The 26,666-nt window shown below is 47.5% G+C and overlaps 1 long non-coding RNA gene across 2 annotated transcripts; it reads right to left on the bottom strand.

Annotated features, from left to right (window-relative positions):
* Positions 1–17,908: 17,908 nt before the first annotated feature.
* Positions 17,909–25,602, bottom strand: LOC124237226 (uncharacterized). 2 transcript variants are annotated; one of them, XR_006887966.1, is made up of 5 exons: positions 24,456–25,602; positions 20,838–24,091; positions 19,291–20,139; positions 18,511–18,580; positions 17,909–18,086 (listed from the first exon to the last, which is right to left on the bottom strand). It is a non-coding gene; the product is annotated as an uncharacterized LOC124237226 (long non-coding RNA). The 2 variants fall into 2 exon arrangements; XR_006887963.1 differs by having other exon boundaries at positions 20,838–25,598.
* Between the last annotated feature and the right edge of the window lie 1,064 nt (positions 25,603–26,666).

The following is a 26,666-nucleotide window of genomic DNA, read 5'->3' as shown; positions in this document are numbered from 1 at the left end:
TAACTTCTCATCGGTTGCCAAGTTTCTTTAATTTCACCACCCAGGTTTTTTCCTCATCATCTCTTATCTACAATGCCCCATTCATGCACTTTGCAAGTTTGACCAAAGTTATTGCTATTTCCTCCCGTGATAGCTTTCTGCTTCCAGCTCCTCTCTCCAGCCAGCCTCAGTTTCCCTGTCACGTCCATCTTCTCAAAGAGAAGCTGTGGGTGTGTTGTCTTCCTCACCCACCCTCCATGGCTCCCCATTGTCTCTCAAGTTAAGAACCAAGTCCTCACTCTGACTCAGATCCTTCCAAAACGTGGCTTAATTGTCTTTCCGGCCTCAGAACCCTTTATTTCTCTAGATTTCCATTTCTCTCTTTCTCCCAGACATTCGCAAACTCCCTTTGATCAAGCCCTTGTGCTTTTACTAATTCTGTGCCGGTTACGTGAAGACCAACGCCGTCTGTTGAAATTCTGTCTGTCCTCTAAGGTACTTCTCAAGCTTAACCTGACACGAGTCTGCTGGTGAGTCTCCCCACCGCGAACTCACCCTCTGCACACACTGCTCAGATGAACTGCTCAGAAACACAGGTCTTACCGTGCATGCTCCTCTTCAGAACACTCAGGGCTCCCTGTAGCTCACACAGAAGAAAGCGGAAACTTCTGCCCTTTGCAATCAAGTCTCTTAATATTCCTGGCCCCAACTCACCTTGCTTCCTGCTCCGCTTTCAGCAGCAAGACAAATAGCTTGCAGGTCCCTGTATGTGCCCCATGCTTTCCCTACCTCTGCGCCATTGTGCAGGCTGTGCCCTTTGCCTGGAGTTCCCCACGGGGCTGCCATAGCTGAGTGGGGTTCTGTCATAGAATCAGAAAGATGGATGCTTTAAATTTTGCCATGTGAACTAGTACATGATTTTATCCGCCCCACGTCAGCAAGAAGAACAGCTGCCACACCCGTCACTCCGTTCTCTAGGAAGACTCCCCTGCGCTTCCTCCCCTCTGTGGTGCTGTGGGCTCGTCTGTGCTCCCACAACACCCCAGACTCGCAGTGGTCGCCGCCCTGATTCTATGGTGCTATAGTGATTAGTTCATGAAAGCCGCCCCACAGACTTCTTGAGAGGACAGTCTCATTATCTTTGGTTCCCCATCCTAGTACAACGCCTAGCAACTGAACGAAAGAACAAACAGCCCGGGGCCCTGGGATGATTCACGGTTGCTAATGGCAGTGGGTTCCAAAACGGCCTAAATCAAGTATAAAAATTTCAGGCGGAGGCAGACGCCGTTGGCTGCCTACATGCTGCCATTCTCCACACCCTCCTCCTTCTTCCTGTGGGAACAGCCCGCTTCCCACTGTGTGGACTCGCTTTCCCAGCTACTTTGACAGCGGGAGCAAGGGCACGTGACTCCATCGTGACCAGTGGGGCTTCTCCACCGCGGAGCTGCTTAGAAAAGTCTTCTTCCTTAACGAAAAGAGACGCTCTGGAGGAAATAGCCCTGCTTACTTTTCCTTTCAGTAAAATTTCAAACTTACCAAAAAGAATTATAAGCAGAGAACAAAGAACTTCTCTTCCTGAACTACTTGAGGTTGTTGCTGACACGATGCCCCGTCACCCCTGCATATTTCCCTGTGTAATTCCCACAAACAAGGACATTCTCCTATATAACCACAAAACAACCATCAAAATCAAGAATTAACATTCTACCATCTAATCTTCAGATCCCATTCAAGTTTCACCAACTGTCCCAATGATGTCTTTTATAAATCCAATCCAGGATTATGCTTTCCATTTAGTTATCTTGTCTCTTTAGTCTTCTTAAATTTGCAAGTGTTCCTCATTTTTTTGCTTGACATTTATGATCTTGACATCTTAGAAGATTAAAGGCCACTTATTGAGGCCACTTACTTGTCCATCATATTGGGTTTGTCTGCTGTCCTCTCATAATTAGCTTCAGGTTATGCATTTTTCATAGGAATGCTATGGAAGTGATGCTGTTTGCATGGCAACCTATCAGATAATACAAGATTTTTATTCTATTAGTGTTGATGTTAATTTTAGACAATTGATTAAGCTAGATTTTTCCATTGTAAAATTACTCTTTCTCCCTTTGCATTTCTTCAGTATTTTGTGGGAAGGTACTTTGAGACTATGTTAATATCCTGTTTCTCATCAAAATTCTAACCACTGGTTTTTAGTATCCATTGATGTTTCCTGACTGAATTAATTATTACTATGATAGTTGCCAAATGTTGATTTTTCTAATTCAATCATTCCTTTAATGTTTATTAGTTAAGAAAAGTTCTATCTTCTCCCTATTTATTTATTCATTTATTTATATCAGTTTGGAGTTATAGATTTCTACTTTATTACGTTATTTGTAATCTGTTACTATCATTTATTTTGATGCTTAAATTGTCCCAAATTTGGCCAAAGAAATCTCTTTCAAGCTGGCTGTTATGTCCTTGTGACATGTCCCCACGATTCTTTTTTTTTTTTATAGAACAGGGGGAAAGAATGGTCTTTTCTTTTAAGATTGGCTCTGAGCTAACATCTATTGCCAATCTTTTTTTTCCCTTCTCCCCAAAGCCCCACAGCACATAGCTGTATATTCTAGCTTTAGGTCCTTCCGGTTCTGTTATGGGGGACACCGCCTCAGCGTGGCCTGTTGAGCGGTGCTATCTCTATGCCCAGGATCCAAACCGGTGAAACCCTGGACTGCTGGTGGAGCGCGTGAACCTAACCATTCGGCCATGGAGCCAGCCTCACCTTTCAGCCTGAGTGAATTACACATTTCTGAAGACTTTACACTCCTAGTTCATTTGGATTTTTAATCAAGTTTGTCCCATGGAGACACAAGTGATAGTGACGTGAGTGTTTGACTCACTGGGTTATCAGAATTTGGCTCCAAGTGTTTGGTTTCAAACATGAGAAAGTTACATGAAAGACGAGACTGTGCAATGGCATATGTATTTGCCATTCACACGTCTCTGCCTTTGACAAGCCGAGGCTAAAGATGATGCTCTTAAAAGAAGAAATATGTTTGCTCCTTTTTCTCAACCCCCACTATTTGCATTCAATCAGCTTCTACTAGTTTGAAGCAAAATGATCTTTTTGTCTGATTTCCTTCCTTCTATAATAATAGAAACTGCAAGCATCAGCATAAAGTGTTTCTTTGGTCTGAGTTTGGTACAATGTTGACTCTCGGACAACAGAAATGATTTGGACTTACAGACGGAAGAAATATTATCCAGCCCTCTCGTTGCAAGTGAGGGAAGTCCAATTCAAACCAGTTTAAACCAAAAAAAGAAAAAAATAGAGGGAATTTACATTCTAGAATCTACTTTCTAGTCAGAAACTTCAAGAGAAGTGCCAGCTTCAGGAACAACCGGATCCTGTAGTTCAAATTATCTAGTCAAGAATCTTCTTCCTTTCTCATCTCCCATCTCTGTTTTCCTCCATGTTGGCCTCAACCTCAGGCAGGCTCACCCCAATGGTGGCAGACATGGCCATCAGCAGCAGCTAGGGTCACCTTTGCCCTTAGAGGTAGTGAGCTCAATGAAAAGGGAGTGTCTCTTTCTGGGGCTTTCTGGGAATGACTTTGACTGGACTAACATGGGTCATGTACCTGTCCCTCGACCAGTGACTGTGCCCAGGGGATTGGGGTACTGGAATTGGCAGTGCCTTGAGCGTGTGCCACCCAGCCAACCTCTGAGGGGCAGGAGAAGGGATTGGAAAAGACAGCCACACCCAAATCACATAAAATAGGCCTCTTGTAAAAAAAAAAAAAAAGGAAAGATAGGCCCTGTTAGAGCTGCAGGTAGGGAAAAAGCCTTCTGGGCAAAGTGGAGCTGGCTCAGGTCTGTAAAGAGAAGGAGGGTGGATAAACTACAGGGGCGAAGTGCAGAGGAGCATTCTGTGAAGCTGGAAGAGAAACAACCCTTGGAATCTAAGGGACTCAGGCCGTCCCAGGACTGGGGAATGCAGGCTCCTGAGAGGCCGAGGAGGGGCCGCAGCAAAGAGCCAGGATGGAGGCCAAGTCGCAGAGCTCATCTTGAAGTAATTATCATGCCACTAAAAATCTCATTTGTCTTGATATTTTTTTAATTACTGGCAAGAAAAGACAAATGTTTTTAAAGGCCTAAATAAAATGGTATTCCCTAAAGGAAATGTCTAAAAGGTTTTATTATGGCCTTCTTTTTTTTTTCATCCTGTGCAAGATGATGGAGACTTGCTAATTGTTTTTATGGGAAAAGTTTAATAAATGTGAAGGATGTACTTCCATGAGTTCAAATATGGAAAGTTTGAAAATAGAAGAGTGACACAAGCAGCTAATGATCCCAATATGTTAGATTATGCAGGCTGCTGGCACAGGTTCCGGTTTTTAATCAAATATATAAATTATGAAATATTGTTGCAAGCAATCGCAAGCCTTTGCCCTACAAGGACATGGTTTGTGCTTCGGTTGACAGGAGAGCCCTGTGGAGTTCATCTTCAGCTGATAAGGGGAGAGGGGGCAGAAGAGGACAGCAGGGCATCCTTGGCCAACACAAAGGGACCGTCTGATGCCGAAGCTGGAGGGAAGACCATGCTCCGGCCAAAGCGCCAGGCCAAGGAGGAAGGTGTTTGTCTGTTGCCTGTGTGGTCCGCCGCTGAAGGGGAGGTGTCTGTGACATCTTAAGCCAGAGCTTGCAAACAGTGAGCTTTCTGAGCTTGTTCCCACCCGAAAGGCCACCCTCTGCTACCTTTGCTTCAAGCCTCGGCACAAGTGCTCCCTCCTCCAGGAAGCCTTTGCTGATTCCTCGAGATGTTCAGAGTCTCAACTGACTGTGTGATTGATTTGGCCTTTGTCCAGACTGCACTTATGTCAGATTCTGTGGTTTGTCTTCCAAACATAGGCAGCTCACCCACTCACTAGTTCATTCTTTGGTTCATCTGTTCACCATGCAGTTACTCACCTTCTGCTATGGCTCAAGACTGTGCCGGGTGTTGGAAATACAACAGCGGACAAAGGAGACACGGGTCCCGCCCTAAAGGAGTTACAGTCCATCGGAGCAGAGCGACGAGTAACAGATAATGATCTGCTGACACAGGCCTGCTCCAGCAGAATCCCAGCTGTATTCCTTCCGGGATGCCCCGGCCCCCTCGCTAACAGGCCACTTCAGCCCCACTCTCCCTCACTCACTCACCAAACAGATCCAACACGTCTGGCAGCGTCACATTGTCACTGACAGTGTGGGCTTTGGAGTGACATCCTGACTCTACTGTGTGGCCTTAGATGAGTCATTTCACTCAGTTCATATTTCTCCATTATGAGGATAGTAATGGTATTTACCTTATAGGGTTGCTCTGAGGATTAAACGGTTCACACATGTTAAAGATTTAGGACAGCTCCCAGCTCATGGTAAGTTCTCAATAAGTACCAGCTATTATCATTATTTTTTTTTCCTGCTTTATCTCCCCAAACCCCCCTGTACACAGTTGTATATCTTAGTTGCAGGTCCTTCTACTTGTGGGATGTGGGACGCCGCCTCAATGTGGCCTGACAAGCGGTGCCATGTCCGTGCCCAGGATCCGAACCCTGGGCCACTGCAGTGGAGCTTGCGAACTTAACCACTCGGCCACGGAGCCGGCCCCTATTATCATCATTGTTGTTATTTGTATTACCCAACAGTGAGCCCAGGAAGATGATTCAATTGCAGTCTCCTCTACTCTTAGAAACAGTGATATTTTAAAAATTCTGTGATGTTTTTTACAGTGCATCAGCAAACTTGCTTTCCTTATTTCTAATCTCTGAGATCTTCTGGCAAATGCCCAAAATGACCTCCCCACTGAGAGAGACATTTCAGCATCCAGCTACATGTGCCTGCACGCACACACACACGCACACCCGCTCACACACACTCACAAGTTGTGACTGTACATTTTTTTAATTGGTAAGTCAGCCTGCCCTTTCAAAGCCAGGTGATGCCTGTCCTGCACTTGTGCTGGGCATGTTTTAAGAATGGCTAGTGGCTCTCTTGACCCTCAGACTTACAATGGGTCCCACAAAGTGCTAAGAGAGTACCTGGTGGAAGACCAGAGAAATCCTATACTAATAGGACCATGCATTTTATGTCTCACCTGACTTGCCCTGGGACTAAAACATCTCAGAAATTGAAATCCCCAAAGGCCTCCAATTTAGTGGAGACCAGCATTCGCTGCTAACATCACACTCGGAAGGCAATATTCTAGAGACATGCTTCTCAGACCTGGTGTTCATAAGCATCACCTGGGAGCTGGTTAAAATGTGAGCTCTGGTTCAGCAGGTCTGGATTAGAGCCTGAGATTTCGCATTTCTAACAAGCTCTGGGTGATGCTGTGGTGCTGTCTGAGGACCACACTTGGAACAGCAAGACTGGAACATGTTAGAGTTGAAAAGGCTAGTTAGAGGCCAGGTAATCTGACACCTTGCCTGAGAAGTGGGGAAACTGAGGCCAGCCAGTAGAAGAAGCTTTATTAAGGTCACACAGCAAGCTCAAGGGAGAGCCAAGACCACAGCCTGTCTCCTGACTTCCGAGTCAACACCCCTCCTGAATCTGCTACCCGGGGGATGGGATTCCAGCCCCGATAGGAGCCAGCCAGGAGGCGACCCCATGAAGCAGGGGCCGTGCCGCTTGTACGGCCGCTTGTTGCTTCACTTTTTAAAACACCAGCAAAACATACGGGTAGGCTACGATGGGTCTGTGGGTGGCCAGTTTGCATCTTCTATAACCTTAGACCAGGGGTCAGCTAACTTTTACCGTGAAGAGCCAGATAGTAAATATTTTAGGCTTCGCAAGCCATGTGGCCTATGTTGCAACTACTCGATTCTGCTGTTGTAGTGGGAAAGCAGCCACAGATAATACACAAACAAGTGGGCGTGGCTGGGTTCCAATAAAACTTTATTTACAAAATCAGGACATGGGCCTGATTGGCCAGTGGGCTGTAATTTGCTAACCCCTGCCTCGGCTGATTAGACAAAGGGGGGGTGCGGGGGGCAGGGAGAATGGTCGCTATTTATGCAAACTGTTATTTATAAAACAGTATTTTGAAAATGCAGCTTGTGTCTTTCAAAGTCAGTAAAGTGCTGTAGTCTGTGAGTCTGTAGAAACGGGGGCAGAAGTTGACCCTCTTGTTTCTTCACTTCCAAGGTGCACGTTAAATGAATACATCACATTCCTAAAAGGGGGATTCATCTTAGAGCTACAGTGCACATTTAATGCGGTAGTTTCTCACTCCAGCCCCCTACAAAGTTGTTAATTAACTGGGCAGTGTGCACAGTGAGGGAAAATCCACGTATCAGGTGACATCAGATCAATTGGAAACGACTCATATAAAGAAATCCGCCCCCGGGGAGGGAGCTGGTTTAAGATGGTGTCCTTTGGCCTCTCAGTTGACAATGTGACGGGTGTGACAGGCGGCTTCTCTAAGTCAGGGCCATGCTTTTCCATCGAGGAGAAACGGCACGGCTTGCTTCAGTGAATGGACTGGATTCACGGGGAACCAGCAATTGAAAATTCATCTCCTTTGAGAAGTTACACTTCTCCTCCTCCCTCCACCCACCCCCGCTGCCTTGCAAGGGGTTTTCATACCATATACGACCAGTGTATCTTCACAAAAGGAAATCAATTCAGTGGTGGCTAAATTATCTCAAACTCCACATTAGCATGTGGATCTGAGAGAACAAGCCGTGATTGTACCTCTGTATATTCACATTTTTTTTTAATCAAAGGGTCGTTAAAACAGGGACCTGGAAGAAAGTGCCAAATATTCTAGATGAAACACCCACAGCCTAAAACGAAAACACCTCATTCTGGAACAACGGAACAACAGTTCAAATGGCTCCAGAGACACTTCCTGTGAACTAGCGAGAAGCCGAATTGTTGGAGCCAGAAAATATCTGGCAGCCCACAGCCGGCCTCGGGAGGCCAGCTTTTCTCCTGACTCTCATTTCTTCTTCCATAGGCAGAGTCACAAGCGCCTTCCGCTGCGGACGCATATTTGTTTTGTTTCCGTTGTTGTTAGGCTATTAATCTGCCCGTTAGAGTGAGATCCTCCAGATTCGCCCAAACTGTGATCGCTTTTTATCGTCTTGTGCCGAAATCCCCCTCGTGAGAATGCACACGTGGCCCTATTTATGGGCTGTCCGTTTCCTACGGAGAGGGACCTGGGGACAAATTTCACTCTGGGGTCAGGGCACTGTTGACTCTAGGAAACTTCTCTCTATCCCAAAGTTTAAAGGCAAATCTAGCTGCAGACAAAGGTTTGATGACACCATGTAGCATCCTCCGTGCTAGGAAACTTTCCAAAAGGAAATAAATAAGAAGAAACTGGGGCTAACCTGCATCTTGTCTGTTCCAATTATAACTCAAAATTAGAGCTATTTTCTCTAATTCTTTAGAATTAAAAGGCTTTTTCCAAAATGCTAAGTCATCTGCAGCCAACTGGGCATCAAGTGGTCTGAATGGTTATCTAACACGTGAGAGACACGTGCAGCCTCCTGCTTCCTTTCTGGGAGGGAGGAGGGATCCCCCCTCACTTGAGGCCGACTTCCCGAGCGTTCTCTCCTCTTGCAAACACTCTTTAACTGCAGCATGCAGGAGAAGGTTGAGGAGGCGGAAAAATGGCAGACACGATACCCCACCAAGAAGACAAAAATCCTGACTACAGAAGAACCACACAACTTTAACACAGACAAGGAAAACATTGAAATTGTGAAAGATTCTGTTCCCTTGGTTCAGTCACCGATCTAAATGGAGACTGCAGACAAGAAATCTAGACTGAGACTCAGAAGGGCAGCCATGAAAGCTTTAGGAAAGATCGTCAAGTGTAAGGAAGTGTCATTAGAGACCAAGGCCAAGATGATGCACACGCTTGTATTCCCACTCACTATACACAGGTGTGAAAGCTGGACGGTGAAGAAGGCGGACAGAAAAAGCATCGACTCGTTTGAAATACAGTGTTTGGGAGAGCTCTGTGGATGCCCCGGACTGCCAGAGTGATGAACAAGAGGGTCCTAGAGCAAATTAAGCCTGAACTATCTATCGCTGGAGGCAAAAATGGTAAAACTGAGGCTGTCCTACTTTGGGCACATCATGGGAAGGCAGGGTTCTTTGGAAAAGACAATAATGCTGGGAAAAGTAGAAGGCAGCGGGAAATTAAGAAGACCAAATATGAGAGGGACTGACTCCATAAAGGAAGCCACAGGCGCAAGTCTACAGGAGCTGAGGGAGGCTGTTGAGGATGGGACACTGTGGACAGCACTCATTCATAGGGTCACCAGGAGTTGGAGCCAACTTGACAGCATGTAGCAACACCCCAGCACCCAATGACCGATCGAAGGAGTCAGCCCCAGTTGTTACTTGGAGAGAGGAACTTTCTGAGACTGAAGACGAGGGCACCATTCTGATGCTCTGCTCGCTGCCCCCATCCCACCGCCGCCCTGCATCTGGGCACTGCTGGCAGAGGCGTGTAGGGAAGGAAAAGAATTCTCTTTCCCTCTCCCCATCTTAGGTTCATGGGCTGGGGCCCACAAATGAAACTGATAACAGACAGATTAAAAGAAAAAAAACAATTTTAATTACGTACCTATGGACAGGCGTGCACAAAGAAAAATGGGGCCCAAGGAGGTGTCAGATGAACGAGGCTTATAGAGCATCTCAGTCTAAATAAAGGAGAAGGGGTTGGGGGCTTCTGGGAGGGGAGGCAAGTCATGAGAAGGCGACCAGGAAAGCGGGGGTTGTTTAGAGCCTTGTGCAGATTTAGGTCCCAGCTCTCTCCACTGACAAAAGTTATTCGGTCTTCCTCTTCCTATTATAGGAGAGACAATTTACAAATAGAAATTTCCTTTATAAATATGAATTTCCTTTTTTGCCTTGTTTTGAAAGCTTTTCCTGCATCTTCTGGTTCTCAGTGGCCTTTAGCTCATTTTAGGGTGGCATATTCTGGTACCCTTCATGAGCTGGGCTTTTTCTAACTAGGGTCCTCTTTCGACCACCCAGGGCTCCCAGTTCTTCTTTCTAAATATGAAACTAAAAGAGGCCTGGCCTAGCAAGCAGAAAGCCCCAGCTCGGTCTGAGCTTCCCTACTTAGCGGCAAGTCGCGGGACCTCCCTAAACCTCAGCAGTCACCTGTAAATTGGGGTGGGGAACGCCCACCCCACCCGCCTCTCAGGATCACTATGGCTCTGACAGGGAGTAGAGAGGAGAGCCTTGTGCAAATTGTAAAGAGCCCTGTTCACACACAGCCTGCTGGTTTGATATTCCCAGAAGAAATAGGTTTCTCCTAATGTGGTTTGAGACGAACATCCTTTCAGGAGCACCTGAGTGGCGAACTCTGGCATGTTCAAACGTTTTTTGAACTGTTCACATCAATGAAATTTTATTCAGTCTTATCCATGAAATAAATGAAAGTAGGCCTGTAAGAATTAGCAGAAGGAAGGCAGCTGGAGACCCCCCTCTCATTCAGCTTCTGCCTCAAACTGGTGGTGGCAGCAGAGGCCTCCCCACAGACCCCAGGGCTCCCGGGAACCAGGGGAAGCCCTCTAGACCAGACCTCGCCACAAGGCTCCCCCTGGCTAGCAGGAGCTTCATCAACAAGGCCGGAGCAGGAGCTTGCTGTGTCCTCCCAGGATGCCAGGCCGTCTCCTTCTGGGAGTGCCTTAAGGAAAGACATTGAGAGTGGAGAGAAGGCACGGCAGACCACTTGACCACATGGGTCAATCAGAGGGCAGGAAAGGGGGTGTCATTGGGGGGGAGGGGCCTGTGAAAAGTCCAGTGGCTGGAGATGAGGCTGGAACTTTGGGCAAAGGTTGTGAAGGCCACGTTTATTGAATCCCTCTCAAGTCCTGTCTAGCTCAGCCTTTCATCGACCGGCTGCAAGTGAAAACTACCACCCAAACTCTGTCCACATGCCCCATGTGGGGAGGAGCAGGGGAGAGCTACGGGAAACTGCCCCACAGTGGTTTTTCTTAACCAGCCAACCAGCTGGAGCAGCATTTTGGCCCCAGAGCTGCCAGTTGCCAGACCAGCTTCAGGGTCTTCCAGGTAAAGGACTGGGCCCCCTGTCTCACCCAAGATCCTGATGTCAGGAAGGAAAGCAGCTTTGAAAAGGGCGCGGAGCTAACCCAGGGTGACCCCTTCTGTCCGAACAACTTTGGCCTCTGATCAGGAGACAACAGATCCCACATGCGAAACACGATGGCGGCTCCTGGCCTCACAGAACTGCTGAGGGAGGACTTGTTCAGTCCTGTTTTTCCCCAAAACCGATAGACTCCACGGCGCTTGGAAAAACAAGCTCAAAAAAACTGTGTTTGTTTCCTGACTGCGTCATCGTCAATCACGAGATTTTCAGTGTGGAGCGGAGGAAAATTATACAGGAGAAAATGTCAAGACCGTTCAAGCAAGCAGGCATCACTGTCAGCAAGATAGCCTTACAGAAATAGTGTGTCCAGGGACCTGCAAGACGCTGTTTGAATCGCTTTTTTGCAAATGACGAAACTCTGGCTCAGAAAGGTTTTGGAACAAGCCCAGGGTCAAGTGGTGGGCAGCTGGCGAACCAGGAGAGATGTTGCTGCATTTCACGGACGATCAAATGTGTTGTAGGGGTTTTGTACATGAGGAAATGGAGACCTGGGAGAAATGTGACTTGCTCGAGACCACGTGACTAGCAGGTAGTGGAACTGGATCCGGTTTTCCTGGTTCCTGGTCGTGAGATCTTTCTACTCCTCTTGAAGAAGGGTGGCTTAAGAATTTAAGCCTAAACTGACGAGGATACCAGAATAACTACGCCTCTTTCGCACACCCATTATTTTGAGCCATCGAGAACCAGCAGATGTGGGAAAAGTTACACTTAATTGTTCTCACTACAAAAAAGAAAGTGATTATGTGATATGACGGAGGTGCTAGCTGACGCTACAGTACCACAATAGATAATGTATCAAACCAACAATGTACGCCTTAAACTTACACAATGTAATACATCAGTGATATCTCAATAAAAAATGTTTTAAAAAAAAGAATGGTGGAAGCCACTAGTGAAACAAGTAGCAATAATTAAGGATGATGTTGTGGATATTTTTATTGTTTTTCTCGTCATTTTTTAACCAAAGTTCAGAGACTTTAAATGAGGTAGGTAAGCAAAGGAAGAATTGATCCAAAACAAACACTCATTTTTCTTGTTTTATTGTAATTCTTCCCATAGATTCTGCCTGCAATGCAATTTGGTCCTGCACTCTCTGCTTAAACCAAAAATCCCGGCACGCCAGTTGGTTTAATCAGGCAGGGAGCCTGGTCCCTGCCCGCTGATAGAGTTCCTGTGTTAGCCAGCTTGACTGTGGTTCCATGGACCACTGGAGACAGGTCTGACTTCCATTCTCGCAGAGTCCACACTAAAGTATTGACTGGCCCCGGGGAAATACTGAGGAGCCAGATACTCCAACGAGAATGTGTAGCAGGAGGCAGAAAAAATGACTGAGACCCCAGCAGAGCCGCCCGGATCCAAGGCTCACACCCAGGGTCCTGGAGCCCTGTTCACAGTTCACCAGACGGCAGTGGAGAGGGAAGCTCGGGGCCCAGAACATTCCACAGCGTGCTCTCTCCCCCAGGGAGCTGGGGCCCTGGCACGCCAGGCAGAGCCCAGTCTGCAAGTCCTTAGGAAGGCTCTGCACGGGGCCACTTCACCAGAGGCTCTGCTGGTTTCTCCCAGCAAGAGAGCAATTCCAGAGAGAAAGGTGGATGCTTTGGGGGACCCCATGGCCAGTTAGGAAGACAAGTCTTATGAAGCCGGCACGGCGGGAGATGAGCTGTTGGTCTTTGACCCAGGTTTGTGAGGGTCTGTTCCCTCGTGGTCTGCTCTCAACACTGTGACCCCTGAGGACCAGGACTGTGGCGGCTTCATCACCCAGCGGGGTCCCTGGGGCTCTGTAGGCACTTGTCATCCCTCCGTGGTGACTTTAACTGCCTCCCAACTGGTCTCCACTCTTTTCCCCACGATGACCCATTCCCCGCAAGCTGATGTTTTGACATGCTCAAGTCACTTCCTACATACAGCCTTGTGACGTCCCCATAGAATAAAATCCAGTCTTCTTATTGTAGTCTGTAAGATCTGGTGCCTGCCAACCTCTCCAATTTCATCTCCCCCTACTCCCTCCCTCCCTCCCTATGCTCCAGCCATACAGGCCCTGCTCTGGTGCCTGAGATGGAGCACACAAAGCCTTTTTCAGGCTCAGGACCTCTGGACTTGCGTGCAATGGGACGCTCCTTCCTTCCCCAGATCGTCACATGGTTGGCTCTGTCTTGCCTTCCAGCATTAACTCAAGTGTAACCTCTTCAGAGAGGCCGTCCCTGACCACCTTATCTGAAAGGCCCATCCCCAGTCAATCTATGTTATATCCCTATAAGGGAAAAAGTCCTCTACACCAACTAAAGGACAACTCTGTTTTGTACTACTCACTACGCACAGAACACGTCTGTGACCAGGTGTGTGGAGTTTTTCCCGCACTGACCAATTCTCCAACACCAGCTGGGTGTCCTACAATTCAATGCGGTTCTGGCACTAACCAGAGTCAGTGCAGACTCCACAAGCTAAGGGCTCAGTCCCACAAGACTGCCCCTACTCCAGACACCAATTGCACATCCCAGGTTGTCACTTGTACTTCTGACCAACTGGATAGAGATCAGGGTTCCCACGACCCCCTCCGTGGGGTTGATAACTTCCTAGAATGGCTGATTTACATTTACAAGTTTATCATAAAGGATGTGATAAAGGATACAGTGAACAGCCAGATGAAGAGGCACATAGGGTGAGATCTGGAAGGTTCTGAGTATAGGAGCTTCTGTCCCTCCTGGTGTGTGGCTGTGTTTACCAACCTGGAAGCCCTCCAACCCCATACGTTCAGGATTTTTAGGGAGGCGTCATCACTTAGACATGACTGATTGTTAACACAATTTCCAGTGTCTCTCCCCTCTCTGTGAAATGGGGGCAGGGCTGAAAGTTCTAAGTTTCTTATCATGGCTTGGCCTTTCTGGTGACCAGTGCCAATCCGGGAGCCCACCAAGAGTCACCTCCTTGGAACAAAAGATGCTCCGCTCACCCAGGAAATTCCAAGGGATTCAGGAGCTCTGTATTAGGAACAGAGGGCAGGGACCAATATATATACATATTTCTTACTATTTAATAATCTCAATGCCTTATTGTCTCTGTACAAGATCTCATGGTAGGAGCGTGCCTCATTTATTTTCTTGTTTACTTACTCATTGTCTCCCCTATTAGAATGTCAGCTTCATGGAGCAGGGGCCTTGTCTGTGCTCTATCGCCCATACCTTCAGGACCTTGATCAGTGCCTGGCACAGAGCAGGCTCTCAGTAAATATGTGCTGAATGAATGAATAAATGTTTGATAAAGGAATGACCAAGAAAAGAACTCCTGTGTGTGTTCGCTAACATTTATGACCTACATGACTGTCCTCCCCTCCTGGCAGAACCGTGTCTGTTCCACACCAGAGAATGTGTCTCTGTATTAACTATCACTTCTTCTTTTCTGTATTCTTGATGCTCTGGCATCTGGGGCCTCAGTGACGGGAGGGACTGCTCTCCCAGGGCTAGCCCATTCTTAGAGATAGCAACAAACACACACCTTTGACATGCAAACCAACAGATCTGAGTCCATGCCCCCATCGCCTCCTATTACCAAGCTCCTGAAGTTCAGGACACAATCCCCCTGCCCTAACCCACAGCAAGGCCAGGTACCGGACAACAGGGACCACCCCTATAGCCCAGAGCCTGCCGAAATTATCCAAACTATCCAATCCCAAATGCTTACCCTCCTCCACCCGTTCCTCCTGAAAAACCCACGATAAAGCCTCCTGCCCAGGCTTTCCCCTCGCTCCCTCTGCCTCCTGACCCAGCCTGTGCTCACCCATGTGGCCCCCAAAGTGTGGCATGCTCCTCCTCTTGGAACCTGTGAGTAATGAACTATCTTTCAATGGCTGTCATCTCATGATCTGTTGGCCTCATCATACATGGATAATAATAAAACCTACATTTTAATGCAGTCCTCTACCCCAAACACAGAGCCTGGCAGTCAGCAAACCCTCAACAAAGATCAAACGAGGGCAGGAGCCATGTCTATCCCATCCACTGCTCCACCTCCAGAGCTTAGCCCACAGCCTGGCACACAGGAGCTGTATAATAACTATCAGTTGAACAAATTAATAACTTCACTGAGGGCCTACTAAGTGCCAGAAAGCTTCACATCCAGGAGAACAGCATAGCAGGTGGGACTGCAGATCTTGAAGCCTGCGTTGAATCCTGTTCTGCCACTTTCTAGCCATTAGACTTGGACAAGTTATTTAACTTCTTTGTGCCTCAGTTTCCCCATATGAAAAAGAAATGCATAATGATGACCTCATAGAATTGCTGTGAGTGTTAAGTGAATTCGTTCAGGCAGAGGGTACAGAACTGCACGTGCTTCAAGGTTGTCACCATATAAGTAATTACATGTTCTTGTTTTCTCCGCCAACCAGCTCTGAGAAGCAGGGGTTACTATTCCCGTTCTGCAGGGGAAGACACTGAAATGAAGCAGCAGCTTGCCCAAGCTCCCAGAGCGAGGAAGTGGCAGAGCTGCGCCTTGACCCCTCGTCATGGGTTAGAATCCCAGGTTCCTCCCAGTGAGGGCGGAGAGCTGGGCCTCCGACTCCCCAGGGGGCTCACATTCCCCTCCTGCTCCTTGCCCTCCCACCTCCTGACCTTGTCTCCCGGGTGCTGGATCTTGGGTTGCACACACAAGCCATTCAGAGCAACAACCTGGATTCCAGGCATTCAAGTGAAGTTATAATTACGCCTGTGAAATCATGATTATATTATGCTTGGCAGAGAGGCCGTCCAGTGGGGCTCAGGCCACAGCCCAGTTGAAGCATTTTCATTAGCTGCCAACAATGAAAACTTATGAGATTCCACAGAGAACATCTAAATGTCCGTACTCTGTTGAAAAGTCAGAAGGTCTGGCCTTATCAGCCTTCGGGGACCTGCCTCCCAGTCCACGCTGACCCCTTCTCCCAGGCCGTCCACACTCACTCAGACCATCACAGCCGCCCTCCAATGGACTGCACTCGGCCCTGTGCTCCGCCTCTCTGATTCTCCCTTCACACCACCTCCCAAAGACTTCTACTCCAGGGCCCTCGCCTCAGCAGTCTTGTTAGAATATATCAATTTTACTGGGTCACGTCCTTGTGCTAAACTTCATCCTCTGTTTTTCTACAACTTAATGTCTAAACTCCTTACTGGGGCATTCTGGTCCTTCATGGCCTGGTCTCTGGCTACCTTTCCAGCCTCAATTATTTTCACTTACTTCAAAGCCATCTTAAACTAGAATCACGTCCTGATGGGGAAGACAGACAATGAGCAAATGGAGAAAGAAATGAAGGAGACTGTGGAAGAGCTATGAAGGAGCTGAACAGGGGCAGTGTAATAAATGGTAATTGGGCGTCACCACGAGACAGAGCCATCTGGCAAGGCTTCTCAGAGGAGGTGGCCTTTGAGCTGAACCCTGGGCGGACAAGCACTGTTGTCTGATGAGGGGTCCCAAAGGATCATCCGGGTTGCCTGGGGTGGTAGATTCCAAAATGAATCCAGTCGTTCATGTCTGCCTGTCTCCACACCCCTTGCAATGTGATGTTGCTGCCCCTCCCATCCCCATTCCATCAACAGGTAGAGCTATTTCCCTATTCCTTGATTCTCGACTACTCTTGTGACCTGTTTTGGCCAAAGAATGCAATGACTATTTTTTCTCCATTGCATTGTTTTGGCACCTTTGTTGAAAATCAGTTGATCATATGTGTGTGCGTCTATTTTGGACTCTCTTCTGTTCCACGGATCCATACATCCATCCTTCACCAATACCACACTGTCTTGATTGCTGTGGTTTTATAGCAAGCCTTGAGACCGGGTCGTGTAAGCGTTCCAACTGTGTTCTTTTCCAAAATTGTTTTGGTTGACTCTAGATCATTTGCATTTCCACACAAACTTGAGAATTAGACCATTAGTTTCTACAAAAGTTCCTGCTGAGATTTTGATTGGGATTGTGTTGAATTCATTGACCAATTCGGGAAAAATTGTCATCGCACCCTGCCTTCAAGCTAAAGCCGTAAAAATTGCAAACTACTCGGTGTTTGGCCCTTCTTTCACGTTTTGACCTGCTTCAAAATCTGCTCGCTTTAGTGCACTTTCTGGAGCCTTTGGGTCCCGACTGTCATATTGTATCCAGAGTTTACAGCTATTCTCTGAGGGAGGATCAGCCTGTTAGGAGCCTCCTCTGCCATCCCAGAAGTGGAGCTCCTTGTTGATGTTAATGCCTCTGGCTGAACAAGTATTAAAAAACAAACATATCAAAAAATAAATAAAAAGGAGAATAGCAAGCGTTGGCAATGATGTGGAGAAATTGGAACCCTTGTGCTTTGCTGGTAGGAACTTAAAATGGTACAGCCACTGCGGAAAATGGTTTGGCAATTCCTCAAACAGTTAAACAGAATTACCATATGATCCAGCAATTCTCCTTCTGGGCATATACTCAACATAATTGAAAGCAGAGACTCAAGCAGATACTTGCACACCACTATTCAAAGCAGCATTATTCACAGTAGCCAGGAGATGGAAACAACCCAAGTGTCCATCGACAGATGAATGGATAAACAAAATGCGGTCTATCCATATAATGGAAGATTTTTCAGCCATAAAGAAGAAGGAATGTCTGGCACATGCTGTCTGCAGGGGCTGCCGTAACAAAGTACCACAGATTGGGTGGCTTAAACAAAAGAAATTTATTTTCTACAGTTTTGGAGGCTGGGAGTCTGAAATCCAGGTGTCAGCAGGGTTGGTCTCTTCTGAGGCTGTGAGGGAAGGCTCTGTTCCCGGCTTCTCTCCTTGGCTTAGAGGATCATCTTCTCCCTGTGTCTTGACATGGTCTTCTCTCTGTACATGTCTGTGTCTAAATTTCCTCTTCTTAGGAGAACACCAGTCATAGTGGATTGGGGTCCACCCCAATGATTGGGTAAAGACCTGATCTCCAAATCTGGTTATATTCTGAGGTCCTGAGGGGTCAAGACATCAACATATGAATTTTATCGGGTGGACGCAATTCAGCTCATAACATGCTACAACATGGATGAACCTTCAAAGCATTAAGCTAAGCAAATAAGCCAGACACAAGAGGACAAATATTATGTGATTCCACTCATGTGAAGTAGTCAAATCCATAGAGAATTAAAGTGCAATAGAGATTAACAGGGGCTGGGGGAGACAGAGTGGGGAGGTGGTGTTGAATGGGTATAGAGTTTCTGTTTGGATGATAGAAAGTTCTGGAACGGATAGCAGTGATGCTTGCACAACATTGTGAATGTTAATGTCACTGAACTGAACCTTTAAAAATGATTAAAATGACAAATTTTGTTATATATATTTTACCACATTAAAAAAGAATACTTTTGTAAAAAATCTATAAAAAGAAATTATTACCTGAAGTTTCTTCTCTTTCACATCTGAAAATTAGTGGAGTAGTAGAGAGTGTTTCTACTTTTCTTATTTTCTAAAAAACAAGAAATTGCAATTTTCTGTTGTTTTTTTTTCCCTTTGAATTATGTACCTCAATACTGTGACACCAACCATTATTTTAAGAAGAAAGACAGGTTATTAAAGGCAAAATGAGGCAGAGAAAATAGCTCCTGAACAAGTCTGTTAAAAATTAGATTAAAGTCAGGTTTTCAGTTTGAACAGTGGGTCATCAATAACCCAGGCATTTAATTTAAATAGTTTACTTGAAACGTCCAAGATGGTCAGATGAGGGTCCTTTGCCCCAGTAAAATATTAACTTTTGGGCTGCAGACTGAGAAAAACGATTTATCTTTGTGTCAGAGGGCATCATTACACACTTAGGGCACAAAATGCCGCGCTCGTATGAGTTTAACATACCAGGACAAGCGATTCATGTTGTGGACGGCTCTTGGGGTGCCAAGAGTTCCAGACTCTTCTCATTCAATATTCACAAGCACCTTGAGAGAACAGTAACAATCCCCAGCGAACAGGAGACCACAGAGGCCCCAGGCTTCCTTCAGGGGGCTGTCCGCAGCCTAATATCCAGAATTCTACGTATATTACAATTATCTGGGGAAAATTTTTTATCCTCTCCTCTGGAAGTTCAAAAATAATTGCCTTGTCTTTCCATTGGTGACATAAAAAAGGGCTGTAGATGACAGTTATATGTAATATACACCTGTAATAAAAGCACTGAATACTTACTTTCTCACCTTTATCAATAAACCAGGTGACTTCAGGCAAGTTATGTCACTTCCTTATGTTGTCAGCAAGTCACTTTGCCTTCTCCAGCCTCAGTTTCTTCATCTGGAAGATGGGATAACAAATCCTTGCCTCCCCCACATACTTGCTGTGGGCACGAGCTGTGACCACAGCTGTAAAAACACTTTGTCCAGATCAAAGAGTGTTCAAGCTTCCTGGGGGATCCACATCTGTTCTCTTCCAGGCTGTGCCCCTGGTTCCTGGCACTGTGGATGGGACATAGTAGGTGCCCAATTAAAAGCAGCTGGCTGAATGGGCAAATTAATTGCTACTGCCTCCACTGAGCAAAGGTTTCTCAGAGCAGAAGCTTCCTGAATAATTCCCCAAGTCCCAGCAATCCTGTGGTCCTCAGAACAAGAGCCTGAGAGGGTGGGCACAACGTTCGCTCCAGGTTTATCTGTTCTTCCGAAGAGGAAAGACAAATCTTGAGTTCCACGACATCCAGGGACACCTTCACGCCGGCAGCAGCTGGGCCACAGGGAGGAATGGTTGGTATCTCTGCAAAGGCTGCTGCAGTTCCGCCCTGCCTGTCCATGAAGCCCGATCCAGAGGGAGGGCAAAGTCCACGGGGTGTCTCATAAACTGACATTTCCATAGAAAAAGGAATGCTAGTTTCATTCATGACCCTATTTTGGCAGCCAGAGCACAGCCACCAATTGAAGCCCACACTTAGGCCATAAACAAAAGCATCCTAATTCACTCCCTGACCGTCCTGTGGCCATCCCTGCATTCAGCTGGGTTTTTCCTCCTCTGCTCAGCAGAGATTAAATTCTCATTAGTTTTCTACTGGATCTAGAAGGAAGCATATATTTAATGATGAATCATGCCTGGAAAAATGAAGAAAACCCTCCAGAGGTAGCCATTTATTTGTTTGCAGATAAAGCTGCAAAGGAAACTAATTAGGCTTTTATTTTTAATTTAGGTTCGCTTTTGAAATGCTCCATTACCAAGACCCCAAAGGAATACGCTTTCAGTGTCCTAAGGACTTGAGCAGCTGGACCAGAAGGAAAAGGAGCTCAGAGTTAAAGAATACACAGACCACCTTCCAGGGACCAGTGGAGACGCCCTGCGGGTGGAGCACGAGCTCCCTGCTGGCAGGAGCCCTGACTCTGTCACTCACAGTATCATTATACCCACTCACTGCAGCGAGCAGATGCCACTACTAGCTTTGCCCCTTACTAGATGTTTAAGCTGGACAGGTGCTTAGTCCCTTTGAGCCTCAGTTTTCTCATCTGCAAACGGCAATAATAACACTTGCCTATGGCAGAGTTGTTCTTTAAACTCCAATGACATATTGAGTGACAAAGCAACTTTGTAATCGGGGAAGTGCTTCTAAGAGTTTGAGCCTCCTTTCATTGTCTTATGTCTCATCTTCCCCCCCCTCCACCCCCACACCCCTCCTCCAAAGAACAATGAGCCTTTTCAGGGTCCATGTCTTGTCCAGCAGTGAGACGCAGCTCAAAATGAATGGGCTTTGAAATGAGACATACCTGGACTTCAATCCACCCCCAACACATTCTGGCTGTGTGAACTTGGAGAGTTTCTTAACCTGAGACTCAATTTTCTCTTCTGGAAAATGGGAGTCGTAACATTTTCCTCCTAGGGGTGTCGTGAGGATTAAATGAAATAACAGATTAACAGTGAGTGACACTTAGTAGTTGTTACCGCCGATATGAATTCCCTTCTCCTTCTTCTTAGCCCCAAACATTTATGCTTATAGTTCTACAGTCATCAGGACAGGGCCTCCGCACACAGAGTGTGCCAAATTAATGTGTGTTCGTTAAATAATTGGTGCTCAATAAACACTTGTTCTAGACCAGCTGGCTCATTTACCCACCTGGCAGTGCAGCCGAAGAGTCGCTTCCCATAAAGCACTGCATAAACTTCCCATAAACCTACTGCTGTCTTTGTGGGAAGCCCAGAGGAGCTAATAGAAATGATATGCATTAATCAGCTCTTCACAGCAATAAGCTAGACTTCAATGGTCTGGTGCGGAAATCATCACCATCATCATCGGCACTGACGGAGCCCTAACTTCACAGCAAGCATCGTCCTAAGAGCTTTGCACACAGTCATTCATTTACTCCTCATAACAACCCTACGGATGCAGATGCTGCTGTTACGCCCATTTTACAGGTGAGGAAACTGAGGCAAAAAAAGCCTTGAAGAAGTTCTCCAAGCACATGGAATGTGAAATAATTCAAGTCCCAGAACCATGAATAGAATTCCCAATCATGTAATTTTAAACACACACGTAAATTCACACACAGTGATGAATTTAGGCTAACTATGAAGTTAGAGGGCACTGTCTCCAAGATCACCTTCACTTCTGACACCAATTGCAAATTCAGAGGGTTCCCAAAACCCTCAGGGTCAATAATTTTCTAGGAAAACTCACAGAACTCATAAAAACTCTTACACTCACAGTTACAGTTTATTACAGGGAAAGGACACAGATTAAAATCAGCCAAGAGAAGAAGAGCAAAGGGAAGAGTCCAGGAGAAGTGCCAAATGTCGAGTTTCCACTGTCTTCTCCCCACGGGGTCATGGGCACGTTACTCTGCTCACATCTCTGTGCATCTCCGTCAAACATCTCTGATGGTTGACAAGATGCACAGAGCATCATCTACAAGAGAAGTTCACCTGAGCCTCAGCATTCAGAGTGCTTATTGGGGCTCCATTACATAGACATGATTGATTGATTGATTGCCCATAGGGTTGGTTTAAGCTGTAGGTCACCTGATACTGCATGACCCAAAACCCCCACCCAAAATCACATTGTTGGTCTTTCCAACATGGCCAGCCTCATGCTAAATCACACTGTTACTATCCAGCTGGCCCAAGACCCCCAGGTCAAGAAAGCTTACCTCCCAGGAGCCAGGCCAGTCCCCCGTTTGGGCAAGGTTAAACTCTTTACCATACACACACATATATATTTGCATTTGTGTTTATACAGGTACGTATATAAACGCATAGAAGAAAGACTGGAAAGAAACATACCAAACTATTAACAGTCAGAATTGAATGAAGGGGAACCTAAATATTTTACTCTATATTTCTCTGTTTTTAAAATCTTTCCCAGAGAGAATATATTTGCATATTACTTGTGAGAATAATTATCTTTAAAACTAAGAGAATAAAGAAAAAAGAGAAAAGAAAACAAAGTCTATTGTGGCTGCCAGGCCAGCAGAGGAGGCGCCAGGTCTGAATTGTCGCATCGTCCTATAAATAGAATGAAATCTGCTGACTTAGTGTGGAATGGCATGGGCTGGCCATATCACGGAATTTGGAATTGGGAAATCCTAATGAAACGGCACAACGGTGGGACTCAGGAGGAAGGGGAAAAGGGGACAAATCCAGGAGAGAAATGATCTTCAGACAAGGGTGAGCCTGACCTGCAGCAACCTGGCTGCCAGGCTGGGCTGAGTCCTGTGAGGAGAGAAGTGGGGACAGTGGCAAGCACTGAGAACCCGGAACTCAGATCTTGGCCTTGAAATTGGGGAAGGGGCGGTGAAGGTCAGAGAAGCAGGAAGAATTTTCCCCACTTTGATTCTCCTCTACCCCAGACCCTGCCCAGGAGCCCAGGAAGGCCTTGTGTCCCCTCCTACATGGCATTATTCCATCCTCTCATCCTAGCTACGCAATAGCACTCCCAGATCGGCACCCTGGGGGCTCCTACACTTACACCGCCTCTCAGACCCGGACAGGCCCTGGCCCACCTGTCGCTGTCATCAGGACAAGCTTCCTGAGCCCTGCTACTTGGGGCCCAGCTGTCCCAAACAAAGGGACAGCCTGTATTTTCCCTTTGAAATGCAGCTGCACTTTCCTCTCTCAAAGACTTTCTAACAAACCTCACAGTGAAGAAAGGCAGACTGACAGTGACCTGCACGAGAAACGCAAATCAGAAATTACTTTGAAACTGTAATTCAAGCACCCTACGGAACCTACATTATTCATGTTCTCCATCATTTTTCTTTTCTTTTCTAGAAGAGTCACAGATTTTTAAACAGAGCTCCTAGTTCTATCAGCGGCAGAGCTGTGAAGTAATAAATACAACAGGCTGCTATAAACCAGGTACAGCACGAATTCAGGCAATCCTCACAATGATCCAGCAAAAGTATTACCCCCATCTCACAGATGTGGAAAACTGAGGTCCAGAGAGGTTAAGAGTCTCAAGGTCACACAGCCAATGAGAGGAAGAGCCACAAGAGTAATGTCAGAGTCTACACTCTCTCCAGAAGGTGCTAAGAGCTCCTGGTTCTCCCAGGCTCCGAGCCCGCCAGTGGTGCTGGCTCCAGTATATCACACTGACCTATGGTTAGTTGCTCTCTGTCAGGTTTCGTCCTCAAATTCAGCAGCATTCTGAATCCCAAAATGACCTGGGCTGACTTTAATTATGGGGACACATTTTCTACACCCAAAAACAAGTCCAGAGTCTAACTAAGGGGAATTTTATCTCCTTCAGGAGTGAATCTATCCAGGAAGTTGTCACACAGATACCAAAATGGAATGACTCCAGGGCGAGTTCAAAGGCTTCTGAAGACCACGGGACCGAACGTCCAGCCTGGGGAGGATCCAGAAACTTCGGGTTGCCTTAGCGCCCTGTGCGCGCTTTGGCCCGCCTCTCGCCATGGCCGGGCTGTTGTTGATTGACATGTGTCTCGCCCAATGGCCTGCAACCTGGAGGACGCCAGCCCAGCAACAGTGAGGACCGAGGCAGACGTGCTCAGAGGGCAAGAAACAACTGATGAAAGGAAGGGGGAAAAGGAAAAGAAGGCAGGGGAAGTGGGAAAGGAGGAAGGAAAAAAGGCCAGAGAAATGTGAGATCTACAGTCTCACTAGTTATAAAACCACTGGGTCTGGTCCCCGGGGAAAGTTCCACAGGTGAGAGACCTAGAAGAGGAAGGAGGCACCCCTTGCCCTACATCTGCCACCCAGGGCTCAGTCCTTCCTTGTGACCTCAGCCGGGAGCCCAGAGCCTTCCCCACCTGCCGATCGGCCCCCGCGGCTCCACACGGGCCCCTGCCCTGCCAACACTGCTGCCTTGCGGGGACGCTTGCCTCCCTCCCGTCTCCAGGGCAACCTGGAGATGCGCCGGCCCTCCACACCTGCCGGAGACCAGTGGGAGCAGCCTGGGTTCACCTCGCATGGGACACCGCTGCCGCCACACTTTTCTTCAAGAGTACGACAAGACGCTTCGGCGAGGATCATGTGTAGACGCAGAATACATGGACTGTAACCCGGCTTCCCCGAGCACCCTTGTGAGCGGGTGACGGAACGGGAGCTCTGCGACAGTATGACCTGTGATGTGTGAATGGCCACCCCCAAGAGGGTGCTGAATAACGACTTCACGTGAGCCTGAGAGGGACGCACGTGCCCATTCCTGTGGCTCGTGTTTCCGGGTGATGGGGCGGGCACAGGCGGCGCGCTCAGCAACGCGAGCAGCGCAGAGCGAGGGGGGCCACCAATGCCGAATGAGAGAATTAGGACCCAAATATCCAGTCAGCCCGGAACAATAGCATGAATCCACAAAGCGAAAGCCCTGTGCTTGGGCCCTGAAACATGGCTGCCTGAGTCCCAGAGCGGGGTGTGGCTTCACCGCAGCACGCGTGAGAAAGACTGCCGGATTTGTTGTGTGTAAAGAGAGAGGGTATCTGCCAAGCAGGGCTGTGACAGCAGACGTGTGAGGGTAGGAATAAAGTGAGTGTGCAACTCCCCTCTGCTCAGATCAGTGCCTCCAGGGCCCCACACTGTAAGAAGGACCGTGAAAAGCTGGTATCCATCCAGTGGAAAATGATGAGGACAGTGGTGCCGACTGAAGCCATGTCATATGAGCAATGGCTGAAAGAGCTATGTTTAGCCTGGAGAAGAAGCTGAGGGGGGACATGAGAGCTGCTTTCAAATATTTGAAGGGCTGTCACAAGGAAGAGGAATTTAAATGTGTTCTCTGTGGCTCCACAGGGTGAAACTAGGGCAATGGAAGTGGCATCGAGGCAGATTGGAGCTATGTAGAAGTCACGTTGGCACTGTTCAGCAGTTAGAGTTGGCCAATAATGAAACAGGTTGTCTCCATAGAGACTGAGCTCCCCATCACTGGAGGTAATCAAGCACAGCCAGCATGACCACCTCTTAGGGGTATTGGGAAGGGTATTGGCTGGCCAAGATGACCTCTGTGGGCTCTTTCATCTCCAAGAACTGAGCCTTTTCCTAGGAGACCTCAGGGGGAAGACCAGCCTCTAGAGCTACAGGTCTCAAAGTCTCAAAGGGCTTTTTTCTTAAATTCTCTGGCCAAAGGTGGGAGCCAAGCACTTTCAACAGCTGTCATTCCGCTGAATCCTTTTCCTAAATTAGGCTCCCTGGGGCCTCACACCAGCTGGTGCCCAGAGACCAGGGCCCTCATATCCAGAAAGTAATTAAGTCCATGATATCATCATTCCGCTTGTCCCTAAGAACACCGAAGCCCCAGGGGCAGGGGGCCAAGATCCTCAAATTACCATTCTTGTAGCAGATTTTGGCCCTTTGTCCCTGAGGACCCGGGCCTCTGCAAGGTGACACATGCCAAATGGTGACCGAAATAGAGCTGAGCTCTGGGACCCAGGCTGTCACCCAGGAGGGAGACATTCAGTCAAGGACACTGGGGAAGTGGCCTCCAATGTCCCTGGCCACCTCTTCTCCCTGCGCTGGAGCCTGTGGTTATTTCCTTCTCAGTCAGCCAAGCAAAGTCAGGGGTGGGAGATGACCCGCAGCCAGGAGCAGGAAGTGAGGCGTCCTAGGCCGGCAGGACTGGCGGGGCTTGGGTGTCCTCGAAGCACGTGGGAGGGGCTCCTGGAGCATCTGGTCCACTTGCTCTGCAGATGAGTAGGCGCTTGCTATAGGCTAGGCTTTTGCTACAGCAACTAACAGGGAGCACTCGATGTTGACGGTGGGAATGATAAACCAACACCCGTTCTCTCATGTGACGGAAACTGGAGCCCGGGACGGATGGGTGACTTGGCCAGGGTCACAGAGCAGTGGCAAGGCCTCAGTCAGTTCTTAAACAGAAATGTCAGTCCCTTGGGCACAGAAGCACCATGGAGCCCCTTCCACCCTCCAATCCACCAGCTCTCTTATGTCCGGAACCTCTTTTTTCAGGGAATCAGCATTTGTTGGGAATCAAAATTCCTCAGTAGGTAGGAAATATACGATCTCGGAGTGCCTAAAGGAGGTGAATGGGACACCGCGGAGCAGACCCCCTCAGAAGAGCTCGGGAGCTCCAGAGACAAACTCACCTCCTTCCCAAATTCCCCTCTTGGGATGACTATAGACATGGGGGACATGAG

The sequence above is a fragment of the Equus quagga genome, chromosome 1, assembly GCF_021613505.1.
Source record: "Equus quagga isolate Etosha38 chromosome 1, UCLA_HA_Equagga_1.0, whole genome shotgun sequence".
Classification (NCBI taxonomy): Eukaryota; Metazoa; Chordata; class Mammalia; order Perissodactyla; family Equidae; genus Equus; species Equus quagga.
The sequence above is the reverse complement of the archived record's forward strand: the minus strand, read 5'-3'. Positions and strand labels throughout refer to the sequence as shown.